The following is a 10,882-nucleotide window of genomic DNA, read 5'->3' on the forward strand; positions in this document are numbered from 1 at the left end:
TAAGATGTTTTTACAATTATGATATTTTTTTTTTCGAAAGTGGGGAAAACACATTGACTGTTTTATTGTCACAAAGAAGAAAGTGAAACACCTGCACATTGTAACAAGCCAAGTACTAAAAAACTGTCTTCTTGTGCAATCCAGACTTAGAGGGAGTGAATGTGTCGGTCGTGTGAGCGTTAGGTGGGATAAGTATGGTACATTATGTATACACACCTCAAGAGAAAAGTAACTGCATTATATGAGGAATTACGCAAAGATAGGGGATCCGTCAGCAAGAGTGTCTAAACACCCATTTAATACACTGGTTTAAGTGAAAAGGTATGAAGTACTTTCACTTATATTCAGATTTGGAAATGATTCATTTACAAATGTTCTGTTTTAAATTACAGTTTCACAGAAATCTAAAATATAATCATGTGCACAACAAAAAAACCAAAAATCCTGATTCATGGTATAAATGTCATATTTTATAAGGTGTTAAGTGTATTACAATAAATGAATTCTCTGTGTTTTACAGTCAAAAATATATCAAGAGAGATAATGTGTGTCACAAACATGTGTCTTGTTGTTGCTGTTGTACATAGGGATACAGTAACAGATCTTAAACAAACAGAGATGCCATTAGTCAGTATATTACAAAGGCGTACTTCGATTGCCTCTCTCATGAAATAGTAGGCTATTTTTCCTGAAGAAGGTAAATTTTCATATGAATTATGTAACAAATTACATACAGATTTATCAATTCTTTATCATGTACTTTAATGGTCGGTATTTTTGATGTACTTTAATGGTCGGTATTTTTGAGGAATTCTAATTTTGTCTTTCCTTTTTTTAAGTCTGAAAACAAATCACGAAATATTCATAGCTGGCATTGAAAAACAATTACAATGAAGAAACATTTTTCATCATTTCTCTGATATAATGATTGAAAATATTTGGAAAAAAATGAATTTTTAACAATCGTAGGGAAAAACAATTTCATAGTTTGTTTAGTTCTGTTCAAATCTATATTGAGTCTTAAGCATTAACTTGCAAGTATTAGAAGGATTTCTTTATTCATGTGTTTGTGCGATGGTCACTTAGTCATGCTTTCAAAGACTTATTCCTCCTGTCAATATGCAATAATATTGTGACAATATCATTGTACATAAAAATGCATTTTTGTCAGATGACCTTATTTGTCAGATAAATAAAAAGCAGAAATGATACCCTTGTGCAACATTGACAAGTAACATGTACAAAAGCCTTAGAACAGAAATCTGAAGAGATCATAGAGCTTGCCATTCATAACTGCAAAGAAAAGGTTAAAGGGCTGATTGATAATTTATGAGCCTCATATTTAAGGTTTTGACTTTTTGTGGACATGCCACTTTTAAAGAAGTCCTTTTCTTGACTGTTCACAAAGTGCTCTGCTGTATGTGTGATGTTATCATCTGACCGGGGATGGGAAATGGACTTTTTCAAGCTTTGAATTAAATGAAAGTCTGATGGGGGTGATCAGGTGGAAATAAACAAGAGTCTGATGGAGCGAGATCAGGTGGAAATAAACAAGATTCTGATGGAGCGAGATCAGGTGAATAAGGTAGATGCTCAATTAATTCAAAGTCAGAATCCTTAATGCCAGCCATGGCAATGACAGACTTGTGAACAGGGTCATTGTCCTGGTGGAACAACACACCAAAGTTTGTTCCATCCTAGAAAACTGGGACCATAACGTTTCCAGCTGATGGAAAGGTCTTTTTGTTTTTTTGGTAGGGGTGACCCAGGGTGCTTCCATTGTTTGGCCTTATGGATTAAATGATGGACCCACATTTCATCCATAGTTACAAACCTCTGCAGAAAGTTAGCAGGACCTAAAAGGTTCAGAATAACACACAAAGTCTGCCTGGTGTGCTTCTGATCAATTGTCAGAAGTCTTGTTACCCAACGTACTGAAATCTTATGTAAGAATGGAATGTGCTCTTTCCTGTGAAATCCCAACTGTACTGGCTGTACATCTCTAACTTGCCTGTCAGCCTTACTAATATCACGGATTTTATTAATCATTTCTAGGGTTGCTACACTGACATGCCTTCCAAGATAGGCCTCATTCCCATGGCTCTGCCAGCCACATTTAAATTCTGCCACCCACCTTTTCAGTATAGAATATAAAGGGGCATCGTTTCCGAGTGTTGTTACCACATCAGTGTGGATATCCTTTGGCATTTCTTATGCAAATGTTGAATCAGTCTGCTCTTTATTTTGTAAAAGTCACTTGTCTAGTTTACTTTAGAGTGCTACCTCTTTGACATAAACTGACCAAATGACTCCTGTCTTCAAATATGTAGCCTGAAATAGTCAGGAAATAGTAGAGCTGAAAAAGAACATCCCTGCTCAACTTCTTCAATATCAAGACTCACAACTTATCAATCAGCCCACGTATGTTTGTCAGACAGTGGGACGTGAAGCAGATTATTTCTGTAATGATTTTGAAGATAGTTATGGAGCTCATTTAATTACACAGGATTTTGCCTAAGTTGAAGCATTAAGATAGAAATGACATCTTAGGTTTATCATGATAAAAAATGCACATTGTGAGTTGTTGTGAAATGTTATGGTTTCAAATTTGTTGTCTAGCACTTTTGTGTTCCATGATTGGTAACGTGTTTGTTTGTCATAACATTTGTGCCAAAAAATGTAACGCAGCATATATTTGTGAATCCAATTATTTATGACACAAGACATGAGTGTCAAAATAATTGTGATAAACACTTGTTTCACAGTGTTTTTAACATCATACTTACTTGAGTCACAAAACTGATGACGTTATACATTTGTGTATCACAATATTTGTGACGTCACAAATTTGTTCGTCACATCATTGGAATTTGTTTTGTCACAATGTTAGTAGCTTAATGCAAATAAGAGCATTTGTTTGTACATATACAATGCAGATGGATGTATCATATTTTGTACTTTGCAGTTATTTAGGAGGGAAGAATTTGTTGTGTCTTGTATGATTGATTTCAATTGTAACGTGATTCTTGTCTGCCCACCTGATTTTTCCTGCATATACAAGCTGATTCTTTTATTTGGTGGGGTGGGGGGGGGGGGGGGTGTGTGTCTTATTTTCATGAGCTTAAATCTAAAATATATTGTTCCTAATAACTTACATTTTTTTAGAACATAGTCAATCTAAAAAAAACTTCACTGGTGGCATTTTTTCCCTCTCTATAGTCTGATCACTGTTATAATTACGATAAGATGATACTTATAAATTAAATAAATTTAAATTGGGAACTTAAGATTTGCTATTGAAAAGATATCAATATTGATGTAGAAATGAAGATTTTTTTCTTGTAGCTGCATTGTGTTGCTCATTTTTTGAAGTTAATACAATAATTGAATATTTTACCTGATATGTAAAATAGATGTCCAGTTTTTTTACCTTTCAGAAATAAAAGCAAAGTCAGGTAGATAACACTGTTATATTGCTGTATAGGTGTAACAAACTTTATATGATAAAACAACGTCATGAATCAAGAAACAATTACATTTACCAATAATATAGATCTTACTGGCATTCTTGCTCAGGAGTTCCATAGTACTAAGTTACAGAGAATACTATCAGGTAGCTATCACGAACAAGCACAAGAATATCAAATTGATTAGGAACAGTAAATTCATTACCTTAGGTTAAGAAAACAAGAGATTTTTGCTTTCAGGAAATCCGAATTTCTTAATGTTTTTTTTAATATCTTGACTAGAAATAAAGGGTGAAGACTTTGTCTTCATGGGACAGTGAAGCAAAGTTATATCAGTTTTTTAAAGGACAATTTTACTTCTGATGTTACTGATTTGTATGAAGTTTAAACAATGGCTTATCAGTATTTTAAGGATTCTGACCACTTTTAACATGTATACATGTATGTGAAATACAGTTTTAGTGGTTGTACTTATTTCAGACGTTACTTTTTATATTGTTACTTTAACAGAAAAAATCAGTACATTTTTTATTACAGACGAAATCTCTTTTATTGGAAATAGGAAGACATATTTTACATTAAAAAAAACCTGATAACTGATTGGTTTTAATTGCAGTGTTTTATGTTTGGTATAAAGATAGGTGATCTATTTTTATTTTTCGGATGTCTCTCTGCGATATTTTCCTCTCATTTTAAGCCTTGATTCGTACTTGGTACATAATTCTACATACAGATATTGTATATCAGAATTGAGAAATCATCATTTAGATGAGTCTGTCCTGTTTTACCGCTTTCCATATAACTTGTTGAAAGGATGCTTGTTTCACAGATGGTCAAGTTTGCGAGGTATTGAATTATTAGTTGATAAAATGAGTGCAAGCACCATTGCATTACGTTTATGTGTTTTTTACCTATTTAGAATACAAAAATTCTGATTGATAAACAGTGGCCTATGCGATATGACTAGACTATTGTACTGAGTTGTCGTACTTGTATTGGACATTTGCAGTTCATAAAGAAAGAACAAAATACTGGCTTGTTATTTTATTTCTTATGGCATATATCCTTTAAATGGCATAGAGATAGTTAGTATCATATATAGAGACTAGAATAGTGTTTTATTTCATTATTAGATACGTTTGCATGTACTGATCTCACAAGTATATCTTCCCTGCCCAATATTTACCAAATAAGGAATACCATCCTGTTACAAACATTATTGTGTTTGATTATCATACGTATTTCATCTTATTTAAATATATATATATATATATATAAATGAATGTCTTGAAATGAGTTGAAATTTTCATCAAATGAGGAATTTTAACAACGCAAATAATCAAAGTGAACATGAAATGTTAAAAAGTTAAAAAAAAATCTCATTGTATAGTATTAGTGTAGTGTTTCCCTGTATCAGAAATCTACGTACTTGAGCAGTTTTTTAACCTGTTAAATTCAATATTTTTAAATACAATAGGTATTTACGAAGCTCTGTAAATAATTATATATTCTGTAATCCCATAGACTAAACTTATCATTACTGACAAATGTGTGACTAGATTGGACTGTGTTTTTCATATTGTTATCATATTTCATATACATTACGTTTCTGTTATGTTTAATGTTTCGTTTTTGGTGTAAATCAGATTTTATATCGTGTGAAGATTGTGTAGTATATTGTTTGTTATATAAGGACCTAACTGCGTATTTTAGAAGTGTATAGTTGATGAATAGCTTAGACAAGATTCACCTGTTCCTAAAAGTAATGCATTTTTTAGTCAGCTACATACTGTTTTTACAGGTGCCAAAGACGATAATTTGGCCAAACTCTTTGAAGGAAGCCCATCTAAACTTTATGAATTTTCTGCCGTACGTGGTTTGCATTTTAGATGTACTTGTTTTGTACGACGCCATGTCGCAGATGCATTTGTCAGCTATAATTTCGTTAATGAAGAAACAATCATTATCAAACTATATGCTTTCGCTTTTAGGAATTCTGATTTCATATCTACATCATCAACAATCTGTTTCACTTTCACTAAAATCTGTAAAGATTTTTTGTTTTCTATTAAAAAATCTCAAAAATTATTTTGCAATCTCAGTGGCCAAAAACAATATAACAATGAAAAGAACTTATCTCGCTTAATTATTGAATTATGTTTCATTTCCTTCGGATCAAAGTACAAGCAGTACTTCGTTTACCTCACCCTAGTTTACAATCTGGTCAATTTACTAGAAACAGATTAAGTATCTGTGTTTGAAACAAATTTATTAGTCAATATCGAAACTTGCACAGGTGCTGCTGTCGTCACAAAACACTACTGGATGAAACATTGTAACATTACGTCTGCCTATTCTGTTGTTCTGTTGGGACGCGCTCGAGTTGTATCTTGGAAAAAAACAGATTCTTTTCAACAAAATCTCTTCAGAATAAATCCTTGATCACATGTTCACTAGTTAAGTATTGACATCTTATTTTAATTTCCTTATTTGAAATTATGATCTCAGATGTGGTTATGGACTGATGTTCCATAAAGAAGGTAGAAATATATAGCTCATTAAATTTGTCTTAGTATTTTAGCTCTTGATTGGCAGAATGACGCATTTTGATATCTCTTTTCGTATAACAACGATATATTTGCAAAAACAATGTCCTTATCATTATTGTTTAAGCATTATTTGATATCATATTTGTTAGAAATATGCTTTGTTTATGAAATAAAGAAGCTTATAGAAACCTAAAAACCGAACGAAAAGAAATGTTAATTATAGCTGTTTTTTTTTTAATTCGGTGAACATGAAATGTTCTTGTAATTACTTTTGTCATTTCATTGTACTTTCATCAGAGATAGGACATACAATACAAACTTTAGGAGAGTATATAAAATACTTTCCAATGACTACGTTATGAATAAGTTATTTTGAGAAGAGGTCTGTTTTAAAGTCAATATCGTAACTAAGTTGAAGATAACGCTTATGGCTGAAAATCGTTTTAATGAATAGTAAGACTCCAGAATTAGTAATGCTTGTACAGTTTAAATATTGAAGCTTAGTGTCGTTAGAAGTGTTGTATAGTCTGTGTGCCTATTGTAATACTCGTAAAGTATCATACACTTTTACTGAATTTTGTATAAATTTTCATTCAAACAAGTTGAGAATTAAATATGATATTTTATCCAGTTTTGTATTTGTCTTTTGTAAATATTGATTCAATCAAAGATGTGCTTATCTTAACTCACGTTTGAACATAATCTTGACCCTGTGTTTAGTCCAAAAAAGGGAAGGACATGAAACACCAACCATTTTACAGATGTTCTGTGAACTGTCAAGGCTGCACTGATAAAGGAACCAGATATTTTCCAAATATCGCGAACAAATAAAATTACCAAACAAACAAAAAAGAAAGAAAAAAAATCAATTCATATGTATGTTGAAGATAAAAATGTCAAAATTTAATCTAATTGTTGATGGTAACACTAGTAGGGAATGTAGATTTTTGAATATAAAACTGTCTCCTCGTGGCATTTATATTCGCAATAAATGACAGCACTGTATGCACATATACTGAGCACAAGCGCTTGTTTGCTTGCAAAACTGCCGTTTGTAACGATATTAAATGCCATGACCTTTCGATAAATTCATCATGCACGTTTCGAAGTGTGAAACGATGCTATCATACATTCTAGACATTGTAAATAAAAATGAAATTGTTATTTCTACAGTTTTTGAACGGACATGTTATGGTATTGTGTTGTCCGTTTCATCAGCTGTTTTTTCAGGCGATCTATGTCCAACCTTTATATAAACACAGTATAATCCGATGACATTTGGATATCCCTGCCACTTGTCTGGTAGTGTTCTCTTGTCAGCTTTCAATATGCGATTATCTTTTTCAGATTTTAACCGATGTCTCTGGAATTTCTTCAGTGTGTAGTCATAACACGTAACTGTTATTTCCGTAAACGGCATTGTGATTTTTACACAACTTAAAGTGTTATCATCCTGTTAATTTTGTCCAGACATCTCATCGTATATGTAGAAAAGAATACTCTTTAATTTTTTATAGAATTTACAATCAAATCCTGAAAAGCATTTTTATTCAATATTTTAAAAAAATTTAAATCCTTTTTTTTAACACTTTGAGTCTGGTGCAATTTTCGTGATTTATTGATTCAAGACACAATTAATCACAAACGTAAAATAACACAAATCGGATTCTAATGAAATAATTTTATTCCATACAAGACGATCTATTTTGTCAGTTAATATGCTAACTCTAAAAGTCATTATCTTTTATCCATCCCTGGACTTGGTAGAAAAGTAAAAAAAAAAAAAAACAAAAGAGATTTATGAATATGATTTGATAGTCTAACAAACTCTGAAAATACTTCATAAGGTGTTAATTATTTAGTGCGATGAAGTAAAACGCACCCTTATTTAACGCGGGGAGTAAAATTACTACAAGTATCAAATAGTACCGTCAAATTTCGAACTGGATTTAATTAATGTTAAGACAAGAAGCTTATTGTGATAAGTGTTAAATATGAAAAAAATGTTTTCAAATATAGGAGCATGCATGCATAATTCGATACATCCAAACAATGAAGCGGTGAACATTTCAGCAATATTCCTGGTAAATTACAATGAGTTAGGTGAACCAGTCAACTTCACGTATCTTAACGAACAATAACATAAAATTAACTGTAGAGAAGAAAACAGATTGAAAGCACACACACACACCCTAAGACACCAACAACCTCAAACCAACTCTCCATCCAACCACCTACTTACCCTCAAACACCCTACTCACACACACCCCCCTCTCTCTCTCTCTCACACACACACACCCTAAGACACCAACAACCTCACACCAACTCTCCATCCAACCACCTACTTACCCTCAAACACCCTACTCACACACACACACACTCTCAAACACCCCCTAAAGCATCCCCTCCCCCTCCCACACACATTAACAGCCACCTTCAGTAAAAACCAGTCTGCATGCTCCAAGCTGAAAATATGTTTAAGGACAAAATCATATAGATATATTTATTTAGCTGTCAATGGGTTTAGTCGTAACGTCCTAAATGTCCCGCAAGCATTATAAAGGGATATCAATATTCTAAATCTATTTTGAAATTAGTTATTATATGATAAGAAAAATAGAAATTGTAGCCTGTCGAACAACATTTTCATTTCCCTCCTTTGTACCCTCACACGCACCTGGAAAGATTGAAATACAGTATTCTACAACACACGTGAACATTGAATGGTGTACAACGGACACCGATATTATTCCCAATTTCTAAAACCAACACGATCCTTCTTATCTTCATACTTCTGACATTAAGTCAACATTCCGATATAAACATCGACCCACTTCTGATCAATGGGTATATGTAGATACAATATCTCATGTTTTAGTGTTGTGAAAAAATACAACAAAAAAAATCGTATTTTACAGATCTCCGACGAAACTTTATGAAACATAAGTCACATTGCACGAAAAAAAACCCAGCGTTATGTGAGTATAATACAGTGTAACGTGACTTCCATATTTAGCTAGCATAGTTACAAGAATTGTACATGTATATGCATATTTTAATGAATTAATATCGAGTTAACAAAATCAAGTCATCGTAACAAAATTGTCATATTAAAATATAAAGAACTAAAAGGGAAAGAAAAACGCAGACGGAATAATACTTTTTTCCTGATCAATGTGTTTGAAAACGGCAAAAAAATCCAACATATCAAGATAATCATAGTTCAAGCTCAAATTCAATAAAACTAGGGCAAAATATAAAAAAAGAAGAAGATTTACACAGAGATTCGTGAAATAGTACAAGGAGAACAACTCCAGGTGTTCGGGAAGAGTAAGTGTTTTCAGCTTCAACGACGACATCCGCCATTAAAGTAAAGCGAACAAAGAAATTTTCATTCCAGCAAATTTATGACAAAACACTTGTTTGTAGTGACTTATATTAATACTGCCAAATGGCAATCAGTGACGACGTTCCTGGTGTAAAACCGGACATCTGTCATCACAAAATACCATCAGGGATACGTGATTATTAAGCATTGCATAATTGATTTCACAACACAATATGTAGTAATATTTACAAAGATCTCATGTAAATAACATTGATTTCTTTATATAGGACAAAACAATAATATAATTACAATATAAAGTGTTAATGCAAAACATGTTCATAGTTTCTGATATTGGTTCATCAAGTACCAAGAGAAGAAATGCCAAATCTCAAACTATACAAAGACGCATGAAGGAAAAAAGCCACCAATACTAGTATATAAACAAGCCATGAAATTCTGACTGAATTAAAAACGTTTATTTTACAATGATACCTTGAACAAGCATTCATAATCACACAAAATTCTTTAAAACATGCCGAATAAACCTTAGGGAAAATTTGCCAGCCCACGTGTATATCAAAACTTCATTGTATGCACTGTATTCCATTTTAATTTCTTAGAGTCATTTTTTTTTTAAATTTGCGAATTCATTTGAAATTAACCTGTAGTTATTAATAGTTAAAAGCATGCGTTTATATTACATTGAACAACTACAATAATATGAATACATTACAACAAAGATATATCCATCCCTGAAATATGACTGGATTCGTAATTATTTTCAGAAGTCGATATTTACAGATAACATAAAACAAAGGCAAGATAAATTCATAACAAAATATTCTACTAGTACAAGATCAATCTAAAATTACTGAAATCAATTAACAGATCGGCACACATATGTAACAGAGGTCATTATATATAGTCTAAAACGATTACATATGACAAGTTGTCAAACATCACCTTATATTACATAGATGGCAATGGTATTTTGTCGTCAAAATGAACCTGGGTATTTATGGCCGATCAAGGCAGCAAACAAACAAAACAAAAGAGTTCAAAGAAAACATTAATGTTTCAGTGTTCTATCTTTCACATACACCTAATGTACCTGACACTTTAGTAACTTTTCAGAGTACTTTCTATAGAACAGCAAATTTCTACTTTTCAAAAATTATTTGTCAGGAATTATTTTCTGACAAAATGATGAGAAAGTCTAATGTTAATGGATTGATTTGCCTTTTTTTCTATCTTATACAAGTAGTATTATACAAATATAACTCACATGTTCAATGTATTATTTAAAGATAAATATATAACTACAAGTTACCAATGAATCTGAAACTGGAGATGTAATCCTGATTATGGCGTTTAACTGTTAGATCAGCGCCATTAAATGTAGAAAGTGGACGTATATAACTATTTTGAATTATATACACAGATGAACTCTTCAAGAAGATATGACAAATAATGAGCCCCTAACATCTAATCAATTCTAAATTTATATTTTTTATCATTTATCACGGAGATAACTTTTT

This window comes from Ylistrum balloti, unplaced genomic scaffold (genome assembly GCF_031769215.1).
Source record: "Ylistrum balloti isolate Yb309-2 unplaced genomic scaffold, AGI_CSIRO_Ybal_v1 Utg370024, whole genome shotgun sequence".
Lineage (NCBI taxonomy): Eukaryota > Metazoa > Mollusca > Bivalvia > Pectinida > Pectinidae > Ylistrum > Ylistrum balloti.